At 43.5% G+C, this 15412-nt stretch overlaps 1 long non-coding RNA gene across 1 annotated transcript in view; it reads left to right on the forward strand.

Moving 5' to 3' along the window:
* The window catches only part of LOC149437377 (uncharacterized), a 208649-nt gene that overhangs the window by 128061 nt on the left and 65176 nt on the right, over window positions 1-15412 (forward strand). The window contains exon 3 of the long non-coding RNA XR_016308170.1: window positions 7705-7785. This is a non-coding gene — a long non-coding RNA (uncharacterized LOC149437377). The remainder of the gene's footprint in view (window positions 1-7704; window positions 7786-15412) is intronic.

Here is a 15412-nt window from a genome sequence, read left to right on the forward strand (position 1 = left end):
AACCAGAGTTCTCCCGACAAAACACAACCCCTTCCCATCCTTCCATTATATGCAGATAGCGAATGAATGCCAAGCTTGTATTTGTTATTAGCCGTTACGCTCCAGACAACCAGTTTGTGTTCTATTTCTGTGCACTAGCCAGCTGAATATGTTTGTTTTCATCTATTTGTTGAATAAAGAAGATGGTAAGCATTTCATCTCTGGGGAAGTCAATTTGCCCTCCTTCAGATTAGATCTGTCTGTTATTTCTACACAGTAGTCAAATGTTTGACAAGAGCAAGAGAGCAGCATACTATGTTGTACGATGGGAAAAAGCTGCAAAATTGCTGACTTTTCAAATAAACAACTGTCAGAGCTGACATTTGTCAGCATTGATGGAATTCTATGGCTTTCTGAAGGATTTATACATCCAAATGTGTCACTTTTGCTATAGGAATAGTCTGTTGGACTGAATAACCTCCTGGACTCCTAATTTTTGGCTCCTTTTCTGGCTATCTTTAAGTTTGGGAGTGCCATCCCTCCTTGGGGTGTTCTCAAGCATTCCTGTTAAGTTCTCCATCAAGGGAAATAATGGAGAATCCAACACAGTGAGAGGGGATACCCTTGTGATGACAGTGGCAGGACACATTTCCATGTATTTATATACAGGTGAAACTCGAAAAATTAGAATATTGTGCAAAAGTTTATTTATTTCAGTAATGCAACTTAAAAAGTGAAACTAATATATGAGATACTCATTACTTGCAAAGCAAGATAGTTCAAGACGTGATTTGTCATAATTGTGATGATTATGGCTTACAGCTCATGAAAACCCCAAATCCACAATCTCAGAAAATTAGAATATTACATGCAATCAATAAAACAAGGAGTGTACATAGAACAATATCGGACCTCTGAAAAGTATAAGCATGCATATGCACTCAGTACTTGGTTTGGGCCCCTTTTGAAGCAATTACTGCCTCAATGCGGCGTGGCATGAAAAGCTATCAGCCTGTGGCACTGCTGAGGTGTTATGGAAGACCGGGATGCTTCAATAGCGGCCTTCAACTCTTCTGCATTGTTCGGTCTCATGTCTCTCATCTTTCTCTTGGCAATGCCCCATAGATTCTCTATGGGGTTCAGGTCAGACGAGTTTGCTGGCCAATCAAGCACAGTAATCCCCCGGTCATTGAACCAGGTTTTGGTGCTTTTGGCAGTGTGGGCAGGTGCCAAGTCCTGCTGGAAAATGAAGTCAGCATCCCCATAAAGCTCGTCTGCGGAAGGAAGCATGAAGTGCTCCAAAATCTCCTGGTAGATGGCTGCGTTGACTCTGGACTTAATGAAGCACAGTGGACCAACACCAGCAGATGACATGGCTCCCCAAATCAACACAGACTGTGGAAACTTCACACTGGACTTCAAGCATCTTTCAGTGTATGCCTCTCCATTCTTCCTCCATACTCTGTGTCCTTGGTTTCCAAATGAGATGCAAAAGTTGCTCTCATCAGAAAAGAGCACTTTGGACCACTGAGCAACAGACCAGGTCTGTTTTTCTTTAGCCCAGGTAAGACGCTTCTGACGTTGTTTCTTGTTCAAGAGCGGCTTGACAAGACAAATACGACATTTGAAGCCCATGTCCAGGATCCGTGTGTGTGGCAGCTCTTGATGCACTGACTCCAGCCTCAGTCCACTCCTTGTGAAAGTCCCCAACACTTTTGAATGGCCTTTTCCTGACAATCCTCTCCAGGCTGCAGTCATCCCTGCTGCTTGTGCACCTTTTTCTACCACACTTTTCCCTTCCACACAACTTTCTATTAATGTGCTTTGATACAGCACTTTGGGAACATCCAACTTCTTTTGCAATTACCTTTTGAGGCTTTCCCTCCTTATGGAGGGTGTCAATGATGGTTTTCTGCACAACTGTCAGGTCAGCAGTCTTTCCCATGATTGTGATTCCTACTGAACCAGACTGAGAGACCATTTAAAGGCTCAGGAACCCTTTGCAGGTGTTATGGCTTAATTATCTGATTAGAGTGGGACACTTTGAGCCAAGAATATTGCACCTTTTCACAATATTCTAATTTTCTGAGATTGTGGATTTGGGATTTTCATGAGCTGTAAGCCATATTCATCACAATTATGTCAAATCACGGCTTGAACTATCTTGCTTTGCATGTAATGAGTCTATCTCATATATTAGTTTCACCTTTTAAATTGCATTACTGAAATAAATGAACTTTTGCACGATATTCTAATTTTTCGAGTTTCACCTGTATGTTTAAAAGTGTCAAGCCCAAAAAAAAGGACATTGTAAATAATACAGATTAAAGTCCAACTCTGAGCTCAGAACTGCAGTATCCTGCATTCCTCCCTTCCTCCTCCTTGGAAACACTGCTGTATTTTTACTGTGTTTTATACGTACTGTTTTTTCCAAAGTCTTCAGACCAGTCACGTGGCAGGTAGGGTCATCTTCAGATCTTTTCCTGGTGGTGAGTGGTCCTCAGTGATGCAGAAAGTGGTGATGGCGTTATTGTCACGTTCTGCTTCATTATGAGTGCAGGGTGCTGTGGTAATTATCCCAAGAGGATAGGTCCATGAAATCCTTCACTTACAGTATGTCCTCAGTCTTCTCATTTGAATGGCACTGGATGTCATCCAGTGATGGAGAAGGAAGTACTTCAGGGGACAGCTCTAGAAAGGAAATGAATATTGCATCTGGAGCTGCTTTTTTTTTTTTTTTTATTTTAACCACTGGCTGGAGCTACTATTAATGTTTTTTTTCCTGTAGCCACGGATTGAGAAATGAGGAAAAGTAAGAAAATTGGTCGATTTCCCTTGACTCCCTCCCATGGAGCTGTTGAGTTCTTCCGGCGGGGGGAGCCACCTGATAGGAGAACACGGCGATTATTGCTAGCAGCTATGGTCACTCTCAATAATCTCATTAAAAATCTGACCGGCTGGTTGTACCCAAGTCGAACAACAATCGAATTAGGTACAACCAGCATGCCCATAGAGGCTTCGAATCTTGGCTGGTCCCTTCCTAACCAGCCTAGATTTGAACCATCTGTGGCGAGCCTAAAAGGTGATAAATGTAGACGAGGAACAGCTGGGAGCTTGTTATAGCAGTAACATACTTAGCAGGACCTTACAGACTGCATACAGCCACCAACATTAGTGCATTCCCCTTCCTCTAATGTCTGTACAGCAGTCAGGGGGCCAGTAGAAGTCAACTATCTACCAGTGGAGTTTCAGATTGTAGGAGGAGATTCTTGTGAACACAAGGAGAGCAAACAAACTCAATGCAGTCTATGTGCTTGGTAGGAAATTCAACTCAGTCCCTAGTGCTGCAAGGTGCTAATATAGGCAAATGCAAACTGAGCCATAATTATGTAAAGTGAATGACTACAGTATTGACTCGCTTACCTGCTTCATGTTTTCTTTTGTTCATTGTGGGGAGAATAAGTTCTGTGAAATTTTCCTTAGTTATGTAGGCAGAAAACAAGATACATAGAGGTCTACATTAAGCCATTTGTCTGGTTTCATTATACAGTAAGTAGTATGTATGTATGTATTGATCCATCCAGTCATATCACACTCTTGGTGATTCTGAGGACCAGCTCTCTGGACACCATGTCTGATATGCTTATAAACCTTTCTCCATGGAAGTTTCTTGGCATATTTTTTCGGTTGGTCACATTACACTATAATGTAAAGCGCTGAGTAAACCGTTGGCGCTATATAAATCCTGTATAATAATAATAATCATTTCCCAACCCTTCCCAATTGCTCAGCTTGGGGCAGGCATGCAGATTGTGAGAACACGTGCATAGCTAAGTTGTACGCACATATACTAAAGCCAGTTTAGATAGGAGCCAATTAACCTACCAGAATGTGTTTGGAGTGTTGGAGGAAACCCATGCAAATACAGGGGGAACATGCAAACTCCATGCAGGTAGTGTCTTGGCTGAGATTCCAACCAAATCCTCCAATGCTACAAGATATGAGTGCCAACGCACAAGCCATTGTGCTGCCCAAACATTGAAAATTCTTGTTTGAGACACTAACTTGCTTCTTTCAGTTCTGGATAATATGCATTCATTATATTAGGTGCCAAACAGGCCACCACCTACTTTTGTCTTGAATTAACCTTGAATGCAACAGTAATGTTGTTAACCCACACCAAATGTACATAATCTGATACTTTGTTATGCAGAGCTCCCCTTTACTGTGCGTTTAGCATGACATCCTACTCTGCAAATGAAGCTCTCGGAGCAATATCATAATGTATCCATTGTAACCTCTACAAGAAGTCTGCTATTGCAGTGCTGCGCAACAGAAGAATGAATGGCGTCATGCTGCTGTTTGTTTATCCAGGAGAAGCTCTGAGCCAATCAATGGTTTGTAAGCCGGACTTGTGCATGTGGAGCTGTGCGGGTGAAATAAGATGCCACTTGAGGACTTGGCAGAGCCCCTGATCACAGCACTTGCTGCAAGCTCTGCATTGTGAGGCTGATGTGGTGAACAGTGCTGGCTTGTTTATGCTTCAGCATGTGCCTTCATCTACACGGCCAGACACACTTCTGGAAACAAAGCTTGATGAGTTTGGTAATCTCGCTGCTCAACGCCGTTGCATCCAATCTCATCGTTATTAAGTAAGCTGCAACCACCAACCTTTTGATTTTCATTGTCCAAACAAATCAAATGATTTTAAGGAGCTTCACTAAGCAATGCTTGTATCTAGAAAAACTATGCAACATCAGCCTTTTATAATTTCAGAAAAATCTTATAATAATCCTTCCTGGTAATAAACCCGTTTCATATTCCTGATATGTCCCTGCTGTACCATGTACTTTTATGAAAAAGTATCCTGTTCTCTCCGTATTGCTTCTTTTGTGCAAAATCTGTGGTGTTCCTGCCAGTCCCTCTGTTTTCCTATTAAAAACTGACCACATCAGGCATGAGAGTACAGTATGGTCAGTTCTCTAGCTATGCTGAGAAGTCTGTGTGTTCTCCAATGATCAGACTTGTCATGACACGCGCCCCTGCACAGCCATACACTGGGGAGGCCAGTGTACTACTGTTGCTTCTCCCCCAGCTCTCTATGCGGTTGAGAACAGAGGGTATGTGATCACTTATAAATTGGGGAAAAAAAGTGTATCTAGTAATTTTTTTTTCTTATTTTTATGCACAAATGTTTTGCCTTTCATTTCTGTTTTAAACTGAATGGGGTAAGGGTTTACATATATTTATGTTTTTCTCTTGCTATCCAAAATAAAAAAAAATAGTTTGGCTAACTTTGTTACTGTCAGGTACTGGACTGAAAATAAGTTGTACTTCCACCTCTGAAAGTGGATGAATTGTGCTCCCAAAACAGTATCTGCCTTTTTAACTATTCCTTCCTTTATTAATTTAATGCATGCAGCTGTACAGGAGCCGAACAATGTGCAGAGTCTGCATAAAGACATTTCTGCTGCCACATACAGTCGTTCATGGAGTTGCATTTGAAGAGTCTGCTGTACATAGTTGTGCGTTGGGATTTATGTACAGTATCCACATACACAATGTCTGCTCTGAACACACACTGTTTGTGTTTGGAGCATATGTTGGTGTATATGCTTGTGCATCTCAATGGGTGACTGTGGATCCCAGGAACCTCCAGGGAAGGATCTACGGGCTGTACGATCATGTGCAGGAAGTCATATGCGAAATGTGCAACAGTTGTGTTAGGTCTCTTTAACTCTGATGGTCCGATCGAGCCGCCTGTCAGTTTTTCAGGTGGACCTGATTGGACCATCCATAGCTCTCTACAAAGCGGCGGGTGCCAGCGGACATATGTCTGCTGACACCTGCCATCATCCAATCCAGTCCTGTACACTAAAGCAGACGGATGGGGGTCCATTCCCCATCCATCTGGTGGATCGGATAACAGTCAAATGCAAATGGACAGGTGGTCTGTTTCCATCTGACCGCCCCATAGAAAACAGCAGGCTGTGTCTGTGTGTCCATTCAGCATCAGCAGAGTGGACACAGACCTGTCATCCGCTTGCTCAGCGAGGATCAGCAGAGAGATCCCCCACTGAACAAGCGGATCCGCTGGCAGGTCCGCTCCACCTGAAAGGGGCCATATACACTATATTGCCAAAAGTATTGGGACACCCCTCCAAATAATTGGATTCCAATCGCCTCCTTGGTCCAATCGCCTCCATGGCCACAGGTGTATAAAATCAAGCACCCAGGCATGCAGACTGCTTCTACAAAGAATGGGTCACTCTCGGGAGCTCAGTGAATTCAAGGGTGGAACGGTGCTAGGTTGCCACTTGTGCAATAAATCCATCCGTGAAATTTCCTTGCTACTAAATATTCTACGGTCAACTGTTGGTGGTATTATAACAAAGTGGAATAAACTGGGAACAACAGCAACTCAGCCACCAAATGGTAGTCCACGTTAACCCCTTCTTGTGCAGCACATTACGCAGAACTTGCCAACTGTCTGCAGAGTCAGTAGCTAAACACCTCTAAACTTCGTGTGGCCTTCAGATTAGCACAACAACAGTGCATAGAGAGCTTCATGGAATGGGTTTCCATGGCCGAGCAGCTGCATCCAATCCTTACATCACAAAGTGCAATGCAAAGCGTCGGAAGCAGTGGTGTAAAGTACGCCACCACTGAACTCTAGCACAGTGGAGACGTGTTCTCTGGAGTAACCAATCATGCTTTTCTGTCTGGCTATCCGATGGATGTGTCTGGGTTTTGCTGTTGCCAGGAGAATGGTACTTGCCTGACTGCATTGTGCCAAGTGTAAAGTTCGGTGGAGGGGGGATTATGGTATGGGGTTGTTTTTCAGGGGTTGGGATTGGCCCCTTCGTTCCAGTGAAGGGAACTATTAAGGCGTCAGCATACCAAGATATTTTGGACAATTTCATGCTCCCAACTTTGTGGTAACAGTTTTTGGATGGCCCCTTTCTGTTCCAACATGACCGCACACCAGTGGATAAAGCAAGGTCCATAAAGACATGGATGAGTGAGTTTGGGGTGGAGGAACTTGACTGGCCTGCACAGAGTCCTGACCTCAACCCGATAGAACACCTTTGGGATGAATTAGAGCGGAGACTGCGAGCCAGGCCTTCTCGTCCGACATCAGTGCCTGACCTCACAAATGCGCTTCTGGAAGAATGGTCAAACATTCCCATAGACACACTCCTAAACCTTGTGGACGGCCTTCCCAGAAGAGTTGAAGCTGTTATAGCTGCAAAGGGTGGGCCAACGTAATATTGGACCCTACGGACTAAGACTGGGATGCCATTAAAGTTCATAGTAATATTGCTAACTGTAACCAAAGTCCCTCAAACAAAAATCACCCAGAGGTAGAGAAGTAGGTACAGGAATAGATATGGAAAGTTTCTTGGCAAATTAAACTATCCTCCCACTCTTGGTGATTTTTTGCTTTTTGTGTACATGGCATGGCACATGCGTAATGCAATGTACATCCTGGCTGAAAACTGAGCCAAGTGTTGGGAAAATGTAACTCATGTGCAACACCATGGGAACCGGCGGAGACGGCTGCATGGGATGCAGCAGTAACAGGATCCTGGACCTATCATCGCTGGAGCACAGCACAGTAGGTGGGTAGGTGTGTGCCTCACATTTGAGTTTTGTTAAAGTTTACATTGAATACAGAAGTCAGAGGAACTTTTTAATGAGATTTTTTCTTGTTTTCTATTTTAGGTGATGAAATAATGTCTGAATATCACGTGTTCTGTGACATTATCAGGACATTTCAAGGGGTAATTCAAGTCTAAGGGAAAAGTAAGTTTATTACATTTTACGTTTTCTTATGGATTTTTCTTTTAGCCTTGCTGTGTTGTCACTTGATTTGCACAGTTGTATGCTGCAAGAGTACAGGCTGCTCCCAAAAAGAGCCTCTCAACACTTTTGCTCTGCCTAAGGGTTCGTTCATGCCACTTCTGCTGAGCCGCGTTAATCAATATGGATGCAATGACGGGGCACAATTGTTTTCTATGCGTCCTGTTCACACCACAGCACTGCCTTGATGTGGGTTGCGTAAAGATGCAGACATACTTGAACTATACAATGGAAACCAGTCCACGTATGTTCAGTCCTCACTGGACAGAGAGGCAGCAGCAGGAGCCGTTGGCTCCTCCTGCTGTCAATCACAGCCGGTGAAGAGAGGGCTGGGCCAGTGGACAAACAGAGTTGGCTCAGGGGTGAGCACGCACAAGTTCCCCCAGAGCAAGCAGCTTGCTATGGGGGCACTTGGCAGGGGGTAGGAGCCAGGAGCATCAGTGGGGGGACCCCAGAAGAGGATGATCAGGGCAGCACCGTGCACAACCATTGCACAGAGCAGATAAGTATATTATTTTTTGTCTTTGTAAATTGCCTTTAGAATCACTTTAAATGTAAAGGTTCGTGGATTTGCTACTATAGTGCACAAACCTCATTTGGAGATCTTTACAGGACATCTTTGTCGTAACTCTGGTCCAATCACAGTGACACTGAATTTATCTCTGTGAGTTCACTGTAAGTGAATTGATGGTTGTATCTATTCTGCTTTTCAGCCATTGCATTTGTTGATGGTTGTGGTTTCTGTTATTTTACAGTATGTGTCACTGTGTGGCGCCAACATATTTGGCTAATCCCACTAAGTTTGACAGCTCCTGTACTATATGACCTTCCAATAATCCTAACTTCTTTTTCCTGGTATATATGAGTGATAGAGCCCTAAAACCTGGTTTCAGGAGTTTCCCAGCGTCCCGGACAAGGCAGATTTCTTAGCAGTGAGTGTCTGTTCTCAGCAGTTTTGTGTTTCTGGGTATAAAGTCAGTACAGGAAGTTACAGCAAAGAAGTCCATCTGAAATTACTATTGTAAACCACTACTCAGTGTACTTTTGTTGTGGTGAACTGACACGTTCTTCCTTTTTTCTCTATTACACCAGTACTGGGGTGAAGGGTATAATACAATATGCCGAGGTGAGAAGTCATTTTTAGACTTACTCCTTGTTAAGTGGCATGTCAAGCAACGTCACATTGTTGTGGGAACCGTGGAGGAATCTCTGTTACTTTTAGAATTCCTGATCTAAATCTCAGACTTTCCGCAGAAAGCAGCTTTCAGGAGCTCTGGGTATGGCAGATTCCAAATAACTTCCCACATCGATATCACTGCTGTGTTGTACAATGAATCTGGCCACTGACAGCTTTGGCAACATTAGTGCACGGCCGCATGCCAGAGCACTCTTCTTTTTGTTTGTGGATGGATTAAAAATGTACATTTGCTAGTTAGTGTCATAGTTGCCAGGTACCAGGAAGCTTTACTGCTGAATGGGTGTTCAGTGCGGTCTCTGAGGACTGAGGATCACTGTAAATCCAAATGCAAAATATGTTTATGTTGGATTATGAATACTGTTCACATTTTAGATGTTGTTCATTGGCTAATGTTGATTTAAAATCCAACAGCATTTTAGTAAATGACCAGAATTATTCTCCGTGTGAAGGAAGAATTGATCCTATGGCATATTTGATCAGTACTGAAAAGCAGGGAAATTTCTGGGGCAGATTGTCAAAACCTGCGAATTTTCATTAAAATCTAATGGAGACTGCTATCTGATTGGCAGGTTTGCTGGCAGCATTAGATGGAAATCCAATATGTGGACATTATCCAACCATTAAACCTCTAAACCGTCTGTGGCTGCCGGTTTGCCAGGAACGGATATCCTAAAGAAATTCAGCTGATGCAGGAGAGATCGACCGCATTTTAATCCATGTGTAGCCGCCCCCGGACGACAGTAGACGATCGGGGATGTTGGAAAAATGGCTGCAAGCGGAGAATCTCACTGTCAGAATAAAATGTCCGGGCTGGGGGGATTCCTCCCATCCACCTCATAGAGGAAGCAATTTGTTTTGTTTTTTTGTTTCTTCTGTTCAACCCACTGGTTGAATAGAAAAAAATAAATAAAGCTGGCCATATGTGGATCAAAATTCGTCCAGTTCAGCATGGACCAGCCGAAGTTCGTTCTATGTATGGGGACATTGGTTGTACAGAAGTCGATCTACTGATTGATTTCTGTACAACCACCCTATCAGGTTTTTCCTAATCAACCAACGATGCCAGCTATAGCCAGCAGCACTGATCAGTGTATTCTGTTGGCAGGGAAGTCTTCCCACTGTCAGAATGCAACAGCTCCATGGAAGTGGATCCCCCATTCACCTCGAATGTGTGGATGGGGGAATCGGATAATTTTTTTTTCCAACCCGCTGGCGACTAATGTGTGGGCTACCAAACAGTCTATGGCCAGCTTAAAGTGGAACTATGCTGCATCTGAGAAGAACAAACCAAAAATGCTGTGGCCAAGGGTAGATGATTCATATAGCATTGACTTTCTGAAATCCATCTGTCTTTAGTTCAGGCATGCAGGCAAGAGGGTGTGCTTAGCTGAGAAAACGTCTCCTCTCCTCTTGAAGACTCCTGGGATGTATAACATCCTTTGCATAGGCACGGAAACTAGGAAGTAACTAAAGAAATGTAAAAAACCATTTTAAACAAATAAATATAATATACTTTCCTATCTATTTAATAATGCTAGCAGCAAAAGGATTCAATATAGTCAATGTTGATTGAGAGATGAAGTTGCACTTTAAGGCTGGGTTCACACTTGTGAGGTGCGGTATATCGCATGTAATTCACACAGGAACCGCACTGCATTCCTGTGCAAATCACATGCCAGTTGTGTGCGATGCGATTGGAGTCATACATTTTTGTATGGCTCAAACCGCACCGCATCCACACCAAAAAGGTGCAGGACCCTTTTTTTGGTCCGCACTAGAATCGGATTGCATGGGCATTTACATCGTATTGCACCACTTTTTGCAGACCGATTTCGGGGTGTTGTTAACTTAACATACACACCCGCAGCGGTTCGCATGAACGGGGTGCGATTGTGATGTGGTGTGGAATTCGCACAGAAAACGCTGCAAATTCTGCACCGCATCAATGTGAACCCAGGCTAAGGAGAGCAGGCAGGAAGACCTTTGTTCTCACTCAAACGATTTGCCAGAGCATCAAGATCCAGCATGATACTTGTGGAGAGAAGCGGCAGATGACATCATGATCTCCACCTAGTCCAATCAGAGAACACATTGTATTCATTGAAAAATTGTGTTCTCTGAATGTCAGTGATGCCGAGCAAATGACACCCTGTGTTCAGTGTGCAGAGGGAAAGCCATTGGAGCAGCACCTGGGCCGACCCAAGTCTCTCTGTATGTAGTACCAACTATAAGAGTGATTTTCGGCATCCCCATCGACTCTCTGGTTATCAGATATGGATGCTTATGTCGAACCACGCTGGACCAATGTACGTTTTTAAAAGATTTCCTGGAGCTCCACTTTAGGACCTTTTGGAAGTCAGAGGTTTCCGTGCATCCAGAGCAATTTCCTCTGCTTTCCTCTCTAATATACATTTTATTTGCCAAGATGTAAAACTTTAAATATACGTACTTTCCTCCGTGGCTAACATGTTTACTAAGATTGCATTCATTATTTTATCAAGTTATGTGTTCCGTGATGTTTTGCATGGACAAGACCCCCTCCCCCACCCCACCCCACCCTACCCTTTTTATGTCCTGACAAGAGTTTCAATTCTGTAAAGTCAACAAAAAATATTCTTTTGCCACAGCAAAAATCATTGACTTTGTTGCTTTCGGTTTGTCTCCTGCAGCAGTCTCAGCAGGAAAGCGAGAGGAATTTTTGCGTGCCCCTCCCTGTTGGTAAAGGGGGAGGGTCAGGGATCTCTCAGCTCAGCACTTAACCAGAGGATTTGTGGAGCTGGTTTGCCAGCTGTCACTAGGAGTAGAGGACACACGATAAGCCTGTATGAAGGAATGTCCTAGGCCAGCATCTATGTTGGTTCGCACTGCACTTATGATGTATAGGTTCCATATGATAAAGCCGCATTTTTTGTACAGCTCCCAGAACAATGAAGCCAGCAGCTTTTTTATTTTCTCGCCTTCTTGGAAAATGTGCTTGGTGTGACAAGTCCCAGAATAATGAGGTTTTGTTATCTTTGTGCTACATGCATGGCAATTGCCTGACTGAAGTGTCAGCTTTCACAGCTAGACCGAAAGGAGAACAACTGATCTCTCCTACATGGTGCCTCCCGTGCTCAGGGATAGCATTTCTGTCATCTGTAGCAACTATTAGAGAAGAACCCCTTTAGGTGTACCCCATCCCTTACCTATCCATAGTCCAGCCCGTGCCCCCTCCCCTGACTTCTCCATCATGATCAATAACACAACCATCAGTCCCTCCCCTCATGCCAGGGTACCAGGTGTAATCCTAGACTCCTGTCTTTCCTTTCAGCCCCAAATCCAATCGCTGTCTAAATCTTGTAGACTTCACCTCCGCAACATCTCCAAGATACGACCATTCCTAACCTTGGAAACCACTAAGCAACTCATTCACTCCCTTGTTATCTCTCGCCTTGACAATTGTAACTCCCTCCTCATTGGCCTACCTCATCGCAGGCTATCCCCTCTTCAGTCTATCATGAATGCTGCTGCCAGACTCATCCACCTTACTAACCGTTCTGTATCTGCCACCCCTCTCTGCCAATCCCTCCACTGGCTTCTCGTTCCCCAATGAATAAAATTCAAAACATTAACAATACCATTTAAAGCCATTTATAACTCTGCCCCAAATTACATCACCGATCTTGTCTCTAAATATCACCCAAACTGTACTCTACGCTTCTCGCACGACCACCTGCTCTCTAGCTCCCTTGTCTCCTCCTCCCATGCTCGTCTCCAGGACTTCTCCAGAGCTTCCCCCATCCTTTGGAACTCTCCACCCCAATTTATCAGACTATTGCCTACTCTGCTCACTTTTAGGCAATCTCTGAAAACCTATCTCTTCAGCGAAGCCTATCCTGCCCTCAGCTAATAATGGAATCTTCTACTCTTCCAACCAGTCCATCCCCCACAGTTACTACCTTTTGTACCACTAGCCCCTCCCTCTTAGATTGTAAGCTCCAAAGAGTAGGGCCCTCCTAACCCTCTTGTATTGAACTGTATTGTTGCTGTATTGTCTCCCTTTATATTGTAAAGCGCTGAGCAAACTGTTGGTGCTATACAAATCCTGTATAATAATAATAATACTCATATGCCCAGCAATGACCCAGTGTGATCTGCTGCACGTTGGGTCCCATGCCACCACCTTTGATACTAAAGCCAATACACAGCAAGGCAAGGTTCTTGCATCTGGGCCCCTGATGATGTGATGCTGCATTTGCCCATCATTGCCCTGAATCCTTCTGAGATGTATGATGTGGGTACATCATTGATGCTTGAGAAAGGCAGAAGAGTGGGCCAGGTCTCACATAAGAGGTATTTTGTGTTTTTTTGTTGTATTCTATACTGAATCTGATTCAGTAAAACGAATTAAAGTAGTTCGAGAGGGTGAAGGTTCACTTTAAAGCATAATTACACTCCAGGTTTAGGTTTGCTTTCCTTTATGACAAAACTATTTTTTTCTTAGAATAATAGCCATTAAGGAAAACAATTTCCTATCTGTTGACTCTGCCAGATTTGACTTCTTGTGATAGGGTGACAACACGTGGTCCCAGGGTTTTGCTAAAGGAGTTGTGTTGCCATCCTTTGAAGCATGCGCCTGATCTGAACTGTAAAGTCACCTGCACATTCAGCCCATGTCTCTGCACAAAATACTGTACTATGGTAGAGCAAAGCATCATGGTAAGTGCACCCCTGTGCCATTATTGCAGAGTCCTGTTCAGTCACCTTTGTGACGCATGCACATTTGAACCGAAAGCTGAAAGCCTCAGCGGCAGGGTTGTGCATGCGCCAAATCAGTGGGTCACAATAGGTATGACCTGGGGCTGATTGACAAGCTACAGGCTTGTGAATTATTAGTGACAATGCTGATGGCTATGCCCAGTGCAACATCTTCTAATCCCATTGTAGTGCAAGCAGATGCAGCTTGCATGAGAGTGACAAGTCTGCTCTGAATTCAGGAGCAGCGCGGCACCATTGCCACCTTATCACAGGAAGCTGCATTAGATGGATTTGACATACAGGATCTACACGTATTTGTGGGACTTTGCTGGGGGACTAAGAGAAGTGTAAGTGAGCTGTAATTATGATGGAGTACTGCAACGGAAGGCCAAAGTTCTACTTTAAGCCCCTAGCAGGTATTTGTTTCAGAGTAACACTGCCATGGGCGACAAAAATTTTGTTTCAGAACTTTACATGCAAGACATTGGGGGATAGTTTAAGCTCCCCAATTTACAAGAGCTTATTCTCTCCAGGATTGGGGGTCTTGATGGCACTTTGGGCACCATCTATTTGTCCACCGCTATGATCATGGTAAGTCATGACATTGGAGGCCACTGAGTTTTCATTCTGTCAGCGGAATGGCCATATCCACTGCACTGTGGTGTCAGGAACACTTCAAGAAAAAAAAGTTGCTGGCTGTTAAGTCGGTTAATGAAATGGAGTCTGTTCAGAGCATGCTATAACATGTCCTTTCGTTGTGAGTGCTTAGTTATGCATTACATATTTGTTTTAGGTTCAGCTACTGCTTGCTTTACAGTGCTTGCTTCAGGTTCATATTATTATTATTTTTTATATTTTTATGTTCCAAGGATACTAACATTTAATGCAGATTAAAGTGAACAGGGGGACTAAATTAAACTAATAAAATGACCTCTCTAAGAAAAATGTACATACTTACTGTCATTGCAGTGCTGCCTCTAGTAACCCCAAGTATCAAGGAGTTGCCCAAACTACAAATTTCAATTATAAGGAGGTCCGTATTGGCATGGGCGCTGTGGTGGGGCTGTGGATGATGCTACAGTGGCTGACCTTATAGGGATTGGCTCTTTTTACTTTGACATGCTTGATTTTGAATGTGAATTTTTTTCCTTTCTGGGTAATTTTTTAAAGCGGTGAATGTGACATATTCATTGCAGGTCAGTGTAGAATATTCATCGCTTTTTAAATGGGGCCCTATATTGTCAATTTTTTAGAACCTTTATTTTTTCTATGTTTATTTTGCGATTGAATGTTTTAGGCAGATATAGTTGATTATTGTGGTCATGTGGTCTGCTTTCTTTGCAGTTTTATACAGCAACTGTGCTTTAGGCAGGCCATACGCTCATTGCTAAGATTTTTTTCAATTACCCTGCAAGCTGAATGAAAAAAAAAAATCTGATTCCTCCATCAATACTATGCATAGATTTTTGAAAACGAGCTTTAGCTTGAAACATGTTAGGGGATCCACCCTATTGACGCCTTTGCTACTAGGGATCCACTAGCCACCAGGGAACTACCTCACCTGACCTGGATGAGTATATTTCGAATAATACTCACTATACTCTATGGCTTTGTATTTGTGATACCACTGGCCAC

This window comes from Staurois parvus, unplaced genomic scaffold (genome assembly GCF_062004578.1).
Source record: "Staurois parvus isolate SC_StPar_1 unplaced genomic scaffold, SC_StPar_1.0 ptg001302l, whole genome shotgun sequence".
Classification (NCBI taxonomy): domain Eukaryota; kingdom Metazoa; phylum Chordata; class Amphibia; order Anura; family Ranidae; genus Staurois; species Staurois parvus.